This window comes from Octopus bimaculoides, chromosome 23 (genome assembly GCF_046866305.1).
Source record: "Octopus bimaculoides isolate indiv1 chromosome 23, ASM4686630v1, whole genome shotgun sequence".
In the NCBI taxonomy this organism is placed as follows: domain Eukaryota; kingdom Metazoa; phylum Mollusca; class Cephalopoda; order Octopoda; family Octopodidae; genus Octopus; species Octopus bimaculoides.
Genome location: NC_142950.1, coordinates 578,746 through 596,245, shown reverse-complemented (window position 1 = coordinate 596,245; position 17,500 = coordinate 578,746). Strand labels below are relative to the sequence as shown.

General features: G+C 40.2%; 1 protein-coding gene across 5 annotated transcripts in view; it reads left to right on the top strand.

Annotated features, from left to right (window-relative positions):
* Positions 1-17,500, top strand: part of LOC106878922 (uncharacterized) — a 483,138-nt gene that overhangs the window by 163,138 nt on the left and 302,500 nt on the right. The window lies entirely within an intron of this gene.

Here is a 17,500-nt window from a genome sequence, read left to right as displayed (position 1 = left end):
GACCTGCGTATCTTTAACGTAGTTCTCAGGGAGATTCAGCGTGACACAGAATGGAACAAGGCTGAGCCTTTGAATTACAGGTACTGCTCACTTTTGCCAGGTGAGTGGATGGAAGCAACGTGAAATAAAGTGTCTTGCTCAAGAACACAATGCACCGGCTGGACTCGAACTTACAGCCTTGCGATCGTGGGCCGAATACACAAACCACTAAGCCAGGTGCCTTCTCGCATAGGATCACAATTACAAGCCCCAGGCACACGCGCACGAGTGTGTTTACAAAGTGAAAGAGGATTTCGAAACGTAAATACTGAAAAGGATCCACGAAAGAAATTCGGAAGACAACGGAACTACATAACCGAAAACTTTGTTATTGGAATTGCTTGCTTTTATTAACATGAGGCATTGGTTGGTTGGGTAATTATTGGTTAATTGGTTGATTGGTTTATTCGTTCGTTCCTTTTGCTGAATCGTCCGTTGGTGCTGAGTCACTTCTTAGCAACGACACAAAAACCAAACAAACGAACGATGCCGTCTGATCAGATTCTTGTTACCGCTCTTGTTCTTGCTGTCGCCATCATTGTACTTGTTGCTGCTGCTGGTATTGTTACAGACGCATCTGTTACAAAAGAGGTGGGGCTGGTGGTGGTGTACCCTACAAGTAATCCCCTGGCACAGCTGGTATCTAAATCGTCCAACATTTCCAGACGACAGACAAGCCACAGATATCTTAACAAAACACAAAGACACTCTACTCCGAAACACACACACACACACACACACACACACACACACACACACACACACACGCGTGTTAGTGACGGAGGCTGTTTTACCGACAAAGCCCAGTGGTTAGGGAAGCGGACTCGCGGTCATAGGACCGCAGTTTCGATTCCCAGACCCGGCGTTGTGAGTGTTTATTGAGTGAAAACACCTAAAAGCTCCACGATGCTCCGGCAGTGGGTGGTGGCGACCCCTGCTGTACTCTTTCACCACAACTTTCTCTTACTCTTTCTTCCTGTTTCTGTTGTGCAATTCAAAGGGACAGCCTTGTCACACTGTGTCACGCTGAATATCCCCGAGAACTACGTTAAGGGTACACGTGTCTGTGGAGTGCTCAGCCACTGGCACGTTAATTTCACGAGCAGGCTGTTCCGTTGATCGGATCAACTGGAACCCTCGACGTCGTATGCGACGGAGTGCCAACAACTGGTGCTGATAGCATGAGCGAGCGAGAGAATGAGCCCCGTCAACATCTGCTGCGATAATGTAATTTGACGCCAAAACTTGACCTATAATTTATATTATCGATTCCCGGTAGGCTGAAAGGTAGACTTGATTTTGTTGGGATTTGAACTCAGACCACAGAGACCAGGAACAACTCCCATAAGACATTGGTACGACGCCCTGTCAATTCCTTCAATCCACTTCCATATGCAAAACTGAAAAAGAATATAATATAGCGGTGCGTGTGTACATTATGTGGCTAAAATGACTCTACCGAAATAAAACTGTTTCAGTTCGAAAACCACACAATTTTTGTCATTTATTAAATAACGAAAGAACAAACGTAGAAACAAGATTGAAACAAGCACAAACGCTTACACTCACGCACACGCATACACACACAGCGATACTAACACACACACACTCTCGCGCACACACAAGCACAAAGGCACATACACTCAGATTCATACAAATGCATACACGCACACAGACAGACAGAATCACATAAACGTACAAGACATACACGTAAAGCTGTCAGCATACGAACACGCACACACAAATAACACGAACTGCACAAACCAATGCATTCGCGTACACAAACGCAAATTTATTCATGCAGACACACGCGCGCAAAGACACAGACACACGCACACACACACACACACACACACACACCAGGAATATATATATAGGAGTGCACACAGAAGGAAGCACACACATACACAGTTATAGGAACACTTCCATATGTATGCACGTACACACACACACACACACACACACACACACACACACACACACACACACACACAAAATAAAAGGAAGTTGTTAATTTACGAAAGGTGAAAACGAGAGAGAGAGAGAGAGAGCGTGTGTGTGTGTGTGTGTGTGTGTGTGAGAGAGAGAGAGAGAGATAGAGATAGAGAGAACATGAGTGAGAAATTAGTGAGAGAGAAACAGAGATAGAATAGAAAGAAAAAGAGGGGAAAACTGAGAGAGAGAGAGAGAAAATGGGGAGTGTGGTTGAGAAAGAGAGAGGGAGGTTGAAAGGGAGAGAAAGACGAAGTGGAGAGAGTGAAAGAATGAGAAAGGGAGACGTATAAAGAGAAAGAATGTGAGTGAGAGAGAGAAATAGGTGTGGGGGGGTGAATGGAGGAGAGTTAGAGTACGTGTGCGCGTGTGTGCGTGTGTGTCTATGTCTGTGTACAGGTGTGTTATTGAATGTGGAGAGAGAGCGAGAGAGAGATGGTAGAAGGCAAGGTGGGTGGGGGAAATGGCTGGCGGAAGAAGAGAAAGCTTATTGCAGGAAACAGTTTGAGTCTGTGAGATGAAATTATTGGAGAAAAATCGATAGAAACTTCTAGAATTGAGTGGAGAGATTAGAGAAAATGTTTAGTGAATTGACTGGCGAAATCTCAATGTCAGCCTTTGAGGAGGAGGCGGGGGGGGGGGCTTGGAATGTGTTGTTTGAGTGTTGTGTGACAGTGATGATATGTGTTGAGGAGATGTGTTGTGGGGTTTATCAGGTGATGCGTCGAATGGTGAGAGTGAGGCTCTGCGATGTTGTGCTGCGGTGTTGCTTGGCAGTTTGTTGGGGGGGGGCGGTTATGGAATGTGATGTGTGCAGCTGCCTCGGCTCCTGCCGTCTCTTATGTTGTGCTCTGTGTGTGTGTGTGTGTGTGTGTGTGTGTGTGTGTGTGTGTGTGTGATGTGGTATATTGCGTTGTGCGTTTCTCCGTTGCGTCTGAAATCCTGTTCTGTTGTGTTCTGCGTTGTTATGGCGTTAATTTTGATGTGATATTTTGCTAGTGTGATCATTCATTTGGAATATTATCTGTCGCAGCAATGTTTAAGCCCCAGGTTAACTCTGATCCAATACACCAGGGATCAAGGACACTTCATTCATGACCATCTCGCCTCTTACGGGCGTCACGTACCCCATACTATATTATCTCAAATATCAAATCCGTTTCCTCGAAGACAATCGCGAAGGCTCGCAATGATGGAGAATTGGCTGCTATTTCTCAGACGTCAAGTCACCATTTAAAAGAACTTCTCGGTTGCTTTGTTGTGCTTCACTTCGCTGCATTGCTTCGCATTGTGTCTCACTTCTCTTATGTTCTGCGAACTCTATCTCATTCTATGATTAGATAACGTGTCTCCCGCCCCACCTCTCTCTCTCTCTTTACACACACACACACACACACACACACACACACACACACACACACACACACACACACACACACACACACACACACACACATGTATGTATGTACTTAAGCACGGATGTACATGCATGTATTAATGTGTATACGTCTGTAGGTATTAGTATATGTATGTGTATGAATGTGTGTGTATACCTAATTCCATATCGACACAGAAACGCACTAATCGTTTTACATCCTCCACCACCTCCACCACCAGGCCCTTCTGTGTCTTCAACAAATTCCAGTCTAAGAATGGCCCAGAACTCCCTTCCTGCAACAAGTCCAAGAGGCTCCCTAAACTATGCCATTGGCACCGTTTTCCCTCGTCCCACTAAATTTCGAGCATCTCCGTCCCTTTCGTTCAGCCCTTATATTCCCACCAATAGTTCCCTTGATCTGCACCTCGCGGACCTCAGATTCTTATAACAAGCCTAAACTATCAGATGGTGCTACTTCAGCATGGCTTTTACAATGATGACATAAACCGAACGATTTGAAAACTCCCACCCGCCACCACGCTTCAGTGAATAAGGCACTAAAACAGTTTCGGCAATCAATCAACTTTTAAAACTTATTATATGCATATAACGTATACATACCTTCATACATCTATATAAATGTGTGTGTGTGTGTATTTTACCTGTAGGTGAACAAGATCACTACACAAGTCATAAATTGCCCGAAGGACTTAGGCACCCACAGGTGAAACCCAAGGCAGCAAGGAGCTGACTCGACCAAGAAGATAGATAGATAGATAGGTAGGTAGGTAAGTAGGTAGAATGCAAATGCGTACTCAAAACATTCCTTCCATCAGGTAGATAGTAATCTACTTACTTGTTTTATATTGTGAAGAACTTTGTAATATAATTATTTATAGGTTGAGAAATTTTTTCTTTAAATATTGCTAACTATATAAAAAAAAAAACATATTTCTGAAACAATTCGTGGTGTTATCCCAGCATGGCCGCCTTCCAATGACTGAAACATAAGCAGATAAAAGATTTCATACATATATATATATATATATATATATATATATATATATACGCGCGCGCAAACACACGAATCTATTCAGATCGGTGCAATGCATTGTCATTTACAGCAAAGTAAAAGACATGCACAGGTGTGAAGCATTAAAACAGTCTAGTTTTCTCTGTGTCTTGGTATTTGTAGACACACCTCGGAAATTGGCGGCACACCTGCGGCCCAGACGTGACACTGTGGTTTGAAAATGTCCGGTTTGAATGATCAAAGGCAATAGAAAACCTGTATCTCTGGATATTTCCACTTCTTCGCGCCAAACCAATTTAAGTCGCTTTTCATCTTTTTCTTCTCATAAACGCATACGGCTGTGCACACACACATAACATCAAAATGTATATATGTATGTGTGTATGTGTGTGTGCATATATATATATATATATATATATATATATATATATTATATACATCTGTATGTCTATGCATATATGTATATATATATAATCACACACATACATGCACACACGCGGACACTTGTTTGTACAGAAGTACGTCTATATACAAAGTGTAAATCGGTCTGTGTGTGTGTGTCGGAATGAACGATGTTGTGTGCGTATGTATGTATGCAGCTGTGTATATGCGTATGAATGTGTATAACTATTTATGTCTGTATAGGAGGAGAATGATTGTACGTTGGTATATGTATATACACACATGCGAGTAGACAAAGGATGTTTAAACATATATGCATATATATATATGTGTGTGTGTGTGCGTGTGCGTGTGCGTACGTGTGTGTTATGTACGCGTTCGCTCGGGTGAGTGTATATGTACCTATGTGTTTGCATGTCTTAGGTGTGTATATTCTGGTATATACATCTTTATTCCTCCGTTTCTGCGCGCCGGTTTAAATAAGTATGTTAAGTTTATACGCGTGTATACGTGCATGTATATACATTTGTAAGTGTGAACACGTATGTGTGTCTACGCACACTCGCACACATGCATGCCTATATACATACACACACACGGCTAAAGTAACGATATACGACAAGTGTATGCGTGTGTGTATATGTGTTTGCATGTGTGTGGCTGTGTAAATAGTGGTGTGTTTGTGTTTATGTTCACGTTTCGTTGCGAGTGTGCTTTCGCGTAGGTTCTTATGTTTATATCCATGTGTGTGTGTGTATGAATGCACGTGTGATTCTGTGTGTGTGTGTGTGTGTGTGTGTGTGTGTGTGTGTGTGTGTGTGGCTGATGATAAAATAGTTGGTTGAAAAGAAGATGGCGACAGTAAAGTGAAAAGAGATTAGCATTAGGAGGGGATTATGTGTGACATAATGTGAGGAGAAGGTAAAGTAGAGGTGTGGATGAGAGGGGGAGGAAATGAGAGACTGTTTGATGAGGGGAGGAGGAGGAGATCAGAAAGAGACGGGAAATGAATATATTCGAAAGATAGATAAAGAGAGAGAGAGAGAGAGAGATGTATATAGTATGGGAGAGAAAGAAATTGGGAAAGTGTGTGTTGCACAGAGAGAATTCATGTGTGTTTGTGTTCGTGCGCGCAAGCAAACAAGAGGAAGTCAGAGGGCGACAGAAGTGGGCAGTGTGTGTGTGTGTGTTTGAGTGTAGGAGCAAGAAAGTGGCGAAAGAAAATGAGAGAAAAAGAACATATCTTTCCACGAAGGTTCTGAGTCTCAACGACAGAACTGTAAGAATTCTTCGACATTCGTTGTATTCCGAGTTTCAACCATTCCGTTGTCACCCAATGCCATCAATACATTTCTTCTGACGCATTATTATTAATATTATTATTATTATTATCAAATCTCCGAGTCTTACAAAACGTCTTTGGTTTTGAGCAACAGTCCCTGGCGTCTTCTTTGAAAGAAACAAAACGTATTTTGTTGACTTTATAATTTTAAGAAAAACCATTCTCTTAACGAGAATGCCTTGAATGTCTCATTTTCAGAACTTAACTGTCAGACACACGACCATCTTGTCATCCAATTCCTATTTCTTTCTTTGTCCTAATCTCAACACCACAAATATTTATAATAGATTATTACACTCAACAAATATTTCGTTACTGAATCTATAGACATAAGACAATCAAAGAATGACTTTGGCTAATTTCTATGAAAATACTCCCTAAAACTCGAATCGCAAACCTACCTCCGTTCAACTTGGGGCATTTGGTTTCTATGTTCTTCGGAGTTAAAGTACGGTTTCTTTTTTTGTATGTGTTTTACTCGCATTTCGCGATTTAATAAAATCGAGGCATGGAAGTTCCATATGGAGTTGGGCCGTTAAAGAGAGCAAATCTATTAAATAAAAATATCATTCCGTTTGTCATTTCGTGGGACGCTTTATTGTGAATTGAAGATAACATTTGCACAGTGGTGTGTCTCAATGATAATGAAATAAACCGTAACGAAACATCAGTCATGCGAAGGGACAGAAAATTTCTTGGGTAAATTAGTTTCAAAATCAGGCACAAGGTCAGCAATTTCGGGGATGGATATAAATCGATTACATCGATCCCCAGTGATCAACTGGTACTTAATTTATCGACCCCGAAAGGATTGAAAAGCATAGTCGACCTCGGTGGAATTTGAACTCGGGACGCAAAGACGGGTGAAATGCTGCTAAGCATTTTTCCCGGGGAGCTAACGATTCAGTTAGCTCGCTGCCTTACTCTCTCTCTCTCTTCATCAAATTAAAAGATGGCAACAGTAATGTTATTAAAACTGAAAAGTTGTGTGTTTCCCTTGGTACAGAACTGGAAGGTGATATTCTTTTGTCTGTTGAATCTGTTGTTCTGTCATATGAAAGTCCGGTTTAACGATTTTTTAGAGAGAGAGAGACATTCCACGTGGAGTGGTGAGACCTGGTTGGGCTAAAAGCAGTTGATGTTGACATTACGTTGCAGGAACGACTCATTGAGTTACAGATTGATCAAACAGTTCAAGCTAGAGTTCATGATAATTTATAGAAAAGTAGTGAAATTACTTGAAATTTCCATTGTTTTGAGACGAAACTAGAATTGCATGTTTATTGCTCGATCTATTTCTTATCTTGTTAAATCTGGTTTTAGTCAGAAGACTGACCTTGCTATCAAAAGCGCGCAACTGCTTTGATATTGTAAGATGTGATTTTCGTTTATCACAAACAACGTTGTAATACTTGAAATATTTGTGTGTTTACATCAGCTGCCAGCCTTTCACTGAACACATTAATAGAAATATCATTTTGTTTTTTTTCTCTATTTGTTTCGATATATCCTATGTTTCTAAGAATGTTGTTTTCTTAAATAAAAATACGCGTTGTTCAAGTTGTTTGTCAATTCTAATACTGATATTAGACATTTGTAAGAACAGCATAAAATATGTAACGCTATTACACATTCGTCATGACTTACTTTGTCTTCGTAGAATTTTGTTTGTTGCTGCATAATTTTATCTGCATAAAAATGGTCGTCTTCGACAGTTGCTACAAACATTCGTTTCTTAACTTGATACATATAAAGCTAATAAGCAAATATTTCAATGCACTCAAAGATGAATTTAGGACCCATGAACGGACCCATGTGCAAAATCATGTTTGAAACAAGTAAAAGAGTAAAGTCATTAGCACACACTTGAGTGAGGTGACAGAGCGAAACATGAGGAACAACGCATGAGACAGTTTTGCTCATAAAACGTCCTGGTCTGGAAGGATTTCTTGAGGAAAGGCCATGTGTGGAGAGCATGTCTCTAGGGGAGAATTCCCTGCCTGAAGAAGGCACCCGGCAACAGCCGAAACGGTTTATCTGTGAACGACCTCTTCGCCAGTTGCTTCGTTGCCTCGCGAAAATAAAAAGATAATTTTCAACGTCTGAAGTCGTCAGAAATGAAGTCTGTAAAATGAATCAGCAGCAGACGGTGTGTGTGTGTGTGTGTGTGTGTGTGTGTGTGTGTGTGGCTTTATATCGTATATGTGTTTAGATGCACAAAACAGATATGAGCAGATGTATGCATGCATATTATCATGAATACTCACACACACACACACATATATATATATATATATATATATATATATACGCGTGTGCGTTTATGTTTACACAAAGCACACACTCACACACACTCACACACACACACACGTGTGTGATATATCGTTGTATCAAAAAGCGGAAGATATTTCCGAGATATCTCCCGAGCAAATGAAATAAGATGCGATACACATGCCCTAAGAACATTTACAAAATGTTGTGATTATAAATATAGATTATGTCTAGTTAGTGATTATTAGCTGCGCAACGCAATATCGTTGCCAACAAACCACTTAGACGAGGCTAACTATCCGAACCAACGACACTAGCCTCTACTTTAATTACTCGACCTGCTAGAAATAATAACCAAATCCCTTTCAAACTATTCCCAGCCAGCTCGATCGGGGATGACCGGGAGCTGATTAATGACAATAAAAATACCGCATCACAACGAAAGCTTTCAAAACACCATCGCTATGTCTACAATCAAGTATCACAAGACTCTCCATCTGTGACCATCTCACTTTTTCAAATAGGATCCCATTGTCCTTTGAGTTCTACCCCATCCCTTTTTTATACAGTAAAATGGGATTTCAAATGTTGCTAACATTTTCATTGTCCTTAAAGAAGTTGTGGCTGTACTCTGGTGCGCTTTTTCCTGACGAGGGAAAAACGTGTATTACAATTAAATCCTCTTTAATCTCTGGATTAATAACTTGGGTAGCAACAGAGAAGTGTAACCTTGTGCATTTACGAAAAAAAACATACGCTCTCTCTCTCTCTCCACACACACACACCAAGCGAATTCATTTCTAAATGGAGCGAGGGCCTAATATGGATTTTATTAAGATAATGAATTCATGGTTATCTAAAAATCCTGGATTACCATGAAAGGGTTAGCTTTTGCTTGATTCACCTGACCTGCAGCAAATCAACAACTTTAAAGTCGATGAGGCTGCAAGAGGGATCCTACTCGGATACTCAGTTTGAGAAAAAAGAAATAGCAACCAAATCTCCCTCAAGTCGCTCATTGCAGTACCAGAGAGATGTCGGGATTGTCACGGCTGAAATGGTTTTTATTATTATATGATTGCTTGGTTAGAGTCGACCAGAAAGTGGAATGATAGCAAACGAGAAGATTATGGGAAATCGTTAAACACGATTAAACTTTAGACATTCCAGCTTCATGATACACGTGAAACACGAATTCTTTAGAATTCAAGAATTATTAATTCTCTCTGCCTCCATCAGAAAAAAAAAGTCAGTTTCAGTAAAATCGAAATCTTGAATTGGTTCCGTTCAACATATGTCTCAGTTTTCCTCAACAGATCTCTGACATTCAATTCACCACGTCTTATTGTGCAGTTCACATACCCCTGGAGAAATTCTGACAAACAAAACCGATATCCGTAAACACAGTCTTAGAATTATCTTTAGAACTACCATCTTCTGAGATGTATCATCTCTCTCGGGGACAAAATGAACGGAAAACTTAACCTATAGAAGTTTGATAAAAGCTCAGGGACAAATTTTGTGAATTCATAAAAGCTGGGAACGAAGAAACAGCAACGCATTTATTTAACGGAAAGTGTACGAGAGGTTTTATTACGGTTCGACATAGGAAAGGATATCGCAAGTGCTCTACACCTACATCCCTTCTAAGTGATGTCAACAAGCTGTTTACAGACATCAACATTAGATGAAAGACAATACGTGCTCATGCTTCCCAGCTTCCTAAGAAGAAGTACCATCGAACAGACCATTTACTTCGAACAATTAATCGTCAACTCAATGGAATTCAATAGGCCTTGGCTCATAGTGTTTATTGCCTTCACCAAGGCCTCTGACAGTTTACAACGATCTTTTTAATAGCTGATTCTTGAAAAGACACCCATAAACAAATCTTATATCCATCGACTAAAATGAACATCCGAAAGTTCAAACGCGTCAGTCAAGCATGACAGAAACAAGATCGATGGATATACAGAAAGCGGTAAAGCTTGGAGATATTCCTGTTCCTTTGCTGGTCTGCCTTGTCATTGCAGCCTTGTTCTACAATACAGGGGGAAATAGGAGATAAAAACCTCTGAAAATAGTAGTGTAGATGTAATAGCTTCAAGTTGTTTCATGGGTGGACAAACTATTTCGAACCTCCGTTACACAGATGACTTATTTGCCAACAGACAATAGATCTGAAAATTGTGGGAGAGCAGACTGGACGTCCACAGCTAAATTAAGTATAACAATCAATAAGAAACGATTCAAATAAAACAGTGGCTTTTTTTTATATTTGGGTCATCTTAATCCATCGCAAATCACTGGATATTTCAGGGAGGAGTTGCATTACATAGATAAGACCCCTTATTCATGACATCGACATCTTTCAGAAGTATGTTATGAACGTTACGATAGGCACACAAATGTGCCACTGACTTTGTAGATATGTCTTGTCTTAACCTCACCGACGCATTTTTTAAGATCTTGAATTCTATAACATTTTGAATACATTAAAAGACTCATTAAAGGTCTTTCCAGGGTATATCCCGACGGACTGAGTAAAAAAAAAAATAGAAGAAATTATAATTTACCTAAATTAAAATGGAGGAAAAATATTACGGATTAGTCAAACCTCAACATACAAACCGCAATAGATCTGTGAGCCCTAATAGATCTGACTAGTGAAGACGGAAAGAAATAGAGAACACTTTTATTTGTAAATGTGAGGTCTGTAAATTTGTGGAGATGATATGGAAGGGGGGGTAGATCACTCTGATATAAAACCAGAAACGCCGGGAATGGCATTGGACATTTTGAGGATCTTCTGCTTGCGCTTGAGATCATGCGGCTCTCACATTCCTACACCTGTGACCGATATTGGCACTGGATATCTTGCCCTGGCTTTGTCTCTGGATCATGTCAGACGGGTGGACAGATGCTGAGCGAACTTTACTGGATCTAAAAGTTTAGGCTTAGCAATTACCAGTGAGGCATGAATCCAACGCCCAGTCGAGTTGGAGAGCGCCGCGGGTGCGAACCCGAATGAAGCCGACTGGTGTGTTTACGTCCCCGTAACTTAGCGGTTCGGCAAAGAGACCTATAGAATGAGTACTAGGTTTTAAAAAGGTCCTGGGGTCGATTTGTTCGACTAAAGTCCTTCAAAGCTGTGTGTGCCCCAGCATGGCTGCAGTCATTTGACTGAAACCGGATAAAAGATACACACACAAACACATATATATATATATACACACACACACACATATATATATATATATATATATATATGTGTGTGTGTGTGTGTGTGTATATATATGAGAGAGAGAAAGAGGGAGAAGATTGAAGCCAATCACGGTTGTAGAATTATGAATGCTGTCGATCGCAGACGCGTCTCCGCAGACACGTCCACACTGACACACATTCAGATATATACACTCTCACAACAAACACACACGTACACAGAGGCGCACACATAGACGCATACATTAACACTCGCAAAACGCTTTAACCCTTTAACACACACCAATACGCATACGAACACACACACACTCACTAACATATAAACACACTAACACACAAACATTAATATACACAGACGCAGACACAGGCACAGTCCAATGGAATTGATGTGTTAAGCTAACTATTGATGGTTAATAACATTTAATGTTGGAGAGAGAGAGAGAGCGAGGGGGAGGAGGGAGAGATAGTGTGTGTTAGAGAGAGAGGGAGAAAGAAAGAGAGGAGAGGTAAAAGTGGTAAGAAATATAAAGTTAGAGAAAGAGTAATGTTAAGAGGGATGGTGTGAGAGGAACTGTTGGGGGAGAAAGAGTGATAAATGGAAAGAGGGAATGAAAGAGAGGGGGAGAAGAAGGAATGCTAGAGAGAGAATGATGGGGGTGGGAGTGATAGAGAAAGAATGTGAGGAGCTACGTAAGAGGAATTGAGAAAGAGAGGAGGGAAGAGGAGGAAAATAATTAGAAAGGAAGAAGAAAGAAATAGGAAAATAAAGTCTGAAGGACAGAAGGAAAGAATGAGGAAGAAGTTAAGCGAGGGAGGAGGAGGTTGGAGAAGGGGGGAGGGGGAATCTATGATTAGATGAGTGACATTGAAAAGTGGAAGCAGACGACAGGGAAGGAAAAGCAAGAATGAGTCTGGAAAGATGGAAGGTTAAATGAAGAAAAAAAAGAAGAAAGAAGAATAATAAATGGAAGGAAAAACGGTGTTATAGGAAAGATGTGAGAGAAGAATAGGGAATAAGAGGAATGGAGAGCGGAGAGAGAGAAATAGATAGAAAGAGAGAGAGATAAATAGATAGATAGAGAGAAAGGGATAGATAGAGAGATAAATAGAGAGAGTGATAAATTGATAGATAGAAATAGAGAGAGAGAGATAAATAAATAGAGATAGGGGAGAGGGGGAGATGGAAAGAGGAAGATAGACAAATAGATCGAAATGCAGGCCGAGTGAGAAAGCGAAAGGAAAGCACATGCAGGCAGACAGACACTCATGCAGTGCTCTTAGCTGTGTGTGAGTGTGTGTGTGTTAGTGCTTGCATGTGTTAGTGCGCTCGTGCGTATGACTATATGTGCGTGCATACGCCGCATGCTTAAGTGTGACTCAGTGTATGCATGCGTCAGCGCGCGCATGTGTGTATGTGGGGGGGGGGGGGGGATACGGTTATTTGTCTGTGCGCATTATACATAAGTGCATAAATGTGACGATGCGTGTGTGTGTGATCGCGCATTTGTGTGAGTGCACATATGCACGCTCACATGTGTATATATATATATATATATATATATATATATGGGTGTGTGTTAATATATGAGTATATATATGTGTGTGTGTGTGCAACCGTGAGTATGTATGTCAATGTATTCACCTATTAGAGTATATGCGTTTCTCTTTCAGTGAATCAGTGTGTGTGTATGTGTCACTAAGTGCTTGCATAAATCAGTATGTGTGTGTGTGTGTGTGTGTGTGTGTGTGTGCGCGCGCGTGCGAGATGAAGATGAGGTTGAGAACTTGATTTAAAGAGATTATGAGATCAAAGGAATAGATTGATTGATAAGATGATTGATTGATTGATAAATAGACAGATCGATGGACACACGAACAAACAGACGGACATAGGGATAGAAAGATAGACATACAGACAGTCAATAAAACACGCAGTCGACCTGGCTGACAAACAGAAGACCAGTCGTACAGACAGACAGGCACAGAACTAGATAGGTAGATAGAGAGAAGAGAGATTTGTAGAAGGATGGAGAGAAGGAGAAAAACATATAAAGGAGGGAGAGAGAGAGAGAGATTAAAGAAGACAAGTGAAAGAAATCGAAGCCAAACAAATGAAAGAAGCAGACGATAACGAGGGAATTACATTTACCAACAAAGGGAGTAGGAGATGATCTGTGGGAGCATTAGTGGGAGATAGGTAGGTGAGGTGAAGCTTAGAGAGGAAGAATGATTATTAGAGAGAGAGTAGAAGGGGAGGTGAGAGAAGCTGAAAGAGAGAAAATAGAAGTGAAAGAGTGGGGAATAGTGAGAAGTAAAACCAGCGCAGGACCTGAATGACTGGAGTTGGAGGTTTAGAAGTGAATTAGAGATGATGAATAAGAGAGGAAGAATGAGAGAGAGGGAGGAGGGAAATGTAGAAGGGGAGTGTTAAACGTGTTGATAGAGGAATATGCGTTGGGTACGGAAGAATAGGGAGAGAGGGAGGAGATAGATAGAGAAATAGGGAGGGGAGGAGGTGAGGAGATAGATGGGCAGATAGTTGCATATATGGCAAGGTGCGTGTATATATATATATAGAGAGAGAGAGAGAGATAGATAGATATATACACGCGAACACATAGACACACGAGAAAGTAATAGAAGGAATGTGAAAGTACGCGAATGTAAAAAACAAGCCACTTGTGTGTGTGTATGTGTATATATATATATATGTGCATATATATATATATATATATATGAATACATATATGTATGTATATATGTATGTATATATAAGTGTGTATATATATGTATATACATGTATGTATGTATACATGTATATATATATATATATATGTATATATATATATATATGTATGTGCATATATATGTACAAATATGTACGTATATATATATACATATATATATATGTATATATATGTATATATATATATATGTATGTGTATGCATGTGTATATATGTCTATTTATATATGTACATGTATATACATATGTCTATATATATATATATATATATATATATATATATATATGTACATGTATATACATGTCTATATATGTACATATATATATATATATATTATATATATGTCTATATATATAATATATATATATATATATATGCACATGTATATACATATGTCTATAAATATGTACATGTATATATATGTCTATATATATATATATATATATATATGCACATGTATATACATATGTCTATAAATATGTACATGTATATATATATATATATATATATATATATATACGTTCATATATATGAATATATATATATATACGTGTGTGTGTGTTCACATATTCGTATCTACGTAGTGTAATGTAAGCACGCATGCATGTATGTATACAGGCATTGTGTGTGTGTATTAATATATGCTAGTATGCCTTGTGGGGTATCTGTGTGTGTGTGTGTGTGTGTACGTGCGCATATAAGCAAATATATATGTGTGTGTTTGCGTGTGTGTACGTACTATGTTCATGCATGAGTGAACGTGTGTGTTTCTAGTAAAGCAGAAAATTTCCTCCAACATACACACAAACATAGAAGCATAGAAGTGCATGCGAGTGTATGTATATATGTATATATATATATACATGTATATATATGTCTTCCCACAGCCATATATGTGGGTAGACACACACACACACACACACACACACACACACTGATCAACCACCCCCGCTACAACAACAACCAGAGTCGTTACCTCCTCCCCCAACCACTTCATTGTACGCGCTTCCTACTCCTTCTCCTCCCACCCCAAACTAATTATCCTACATCACTCTCCCTCCCTCTTTCCCCTCCCTCTCTAGTCTCTCCTTCCTTTGACTCTCACTCTCACTCCTGCCGTTGACCTTGTCTTCTCTCTCTCTCTTCTTAGTCTTTTCTCTCTCTCTTCTTAGTCTTTCTATCTCTTCCTTCTCCCCCAACCTCCTTCTCTGCTTTCATCTTTCCTTACCCTCTTCCTCTTCCTCCTCGTCTTCACCTTTCTTCTTTCGATCTATTTGTCTTCTTTCTTTCCCTCTCTTTGCTTTCTCTCTCTCCCTCCCCTTCATTTCCTCTCCACCTCTCACTTTCTCCTCATTCCCTCTCCTACTACTCCCCCCTTCTGAATTCTAGCGCCTTCGCCCTCCTCCCATCACCCCTTTCCCTCCCATTACGCACCCTTACCACCACAATTACAACACCCCCACCACCGCCACCACCACCACCATTTCTTCCTATCAGTAGTAATAGTAGTAGTAGTAATAGTAGTAGTAGTACCGGCACTGCTGCAGTGAGTTCCCTCGCTGCCATTGTCGAACCCACCACCACCACCAAACTAGTTTCACTACAACGCACCTTGTAGTAGTTGCTGTTTAGCCCGAGGTCGGCTCCAACTGAGCAGACCTCTGATCAACGACTTTCCAGCTGTGACCTTCCCATCGTTTTTTTTTTCTCTCCTTTCTAACAGTAGGTTGTGGTATTCACCGCAAGTCGAACGACAGCCAGAAGCTACTTCGTTGTAGCAGCAGTAGTAGTAGTAGTAGTAGTAGTATAAATAGCACCACTTGTTACTGCTACTACAACTGCTTGTTTTACTATAACTGATATTATTATTACTACGAAGTCAACCACTAAGAACCACTGCCCATACTACGAACACAGCTATTACACATAGCCCGACTACCACCACTCGAGCCAATGGTGGGGGAGTTCTATCTTGATTTGCAAGAAATAAGAGCCGAATCTGCCTCAATACTCCATAACAAAATTAAAAGGAAAGACATTGGAAAATATGGTCTTAGATCCCTTAAAATGATGGTGAGGCCACGGTTGGATTGGTCCGCTGGATCAGGGGTAACTTGTGGCGACAACCTCGTCAAGTCGTTCTCAATTACGCTGTAATGTAGTCCTAGATATTGTGTAAATAAGAAGGAAAATGTGGTGGTCACGACTGGAACGTGATTGATTGAAAAGTACGACCGACCAGGGCTGAACTGGGTCTAAATAACAGTAACTGCTATCAACTACTATTATTAGTAGTACTATTGTAGGTATCGTTAGTACGACCTCCCTACAACCACTACAACTACTAGAGCTGTTGGTACTACAACCGCAGCTACATCACCAGCAACCACTACGTCCGGCTACAACCATTACCCTTCAGGGACGGACGTGTTCCACTTCAAAATAAACGTAAAAGAAAAACGTGGTAAAATGAATGAATAAATAAATAAATAAATAAATAACTCGGATCGTCTGCTCCAGTCAATTCAAAGTCTACTCACACTCAACAGATCGTCTGCTCCAGTAAACGCTACCCTTCACTCTCACTCAGCGGCTACGCTTTCACTATCATTCAATTGTGCCGTTTTACTCTTCTCTCTTCCCATTCATTTTACCATTTTCACTTTCTCTCCTCCTCCCCTCTCTCTCTCTCCTTTTCTCTTCCACCTTTCATGTCTTATTCTTTCCATTCTCTACTCTTCTACTCAGTCTTATTTTATATTCTGATTTCTAGCCTCCCCTTTTGCACTCTCTCTCTCTCTCTCTCTCTCTCTCTCTTACTCCTGTTCCACTTCTTTTTTCATATTTTTTACCATTTACTTCATTCTCTATTTTTCTCTCTTTCTCATTTTCTCCCTTCTCTCCCTCTCTCTCCTTCTCTTTCTATTAAATTCTCTCCGATAACCTTACTCTTTTACTCTTTCTCACCGTTTTTTCTCCTCCTCTTTCTTTCTTTCTTCTGTATTTCTCTTCATTCTCCTTCCGTTTTCTATCTTTCACTTTCTTTTGCCTTTACCGTCTTCTTTCTTTCTCTCCT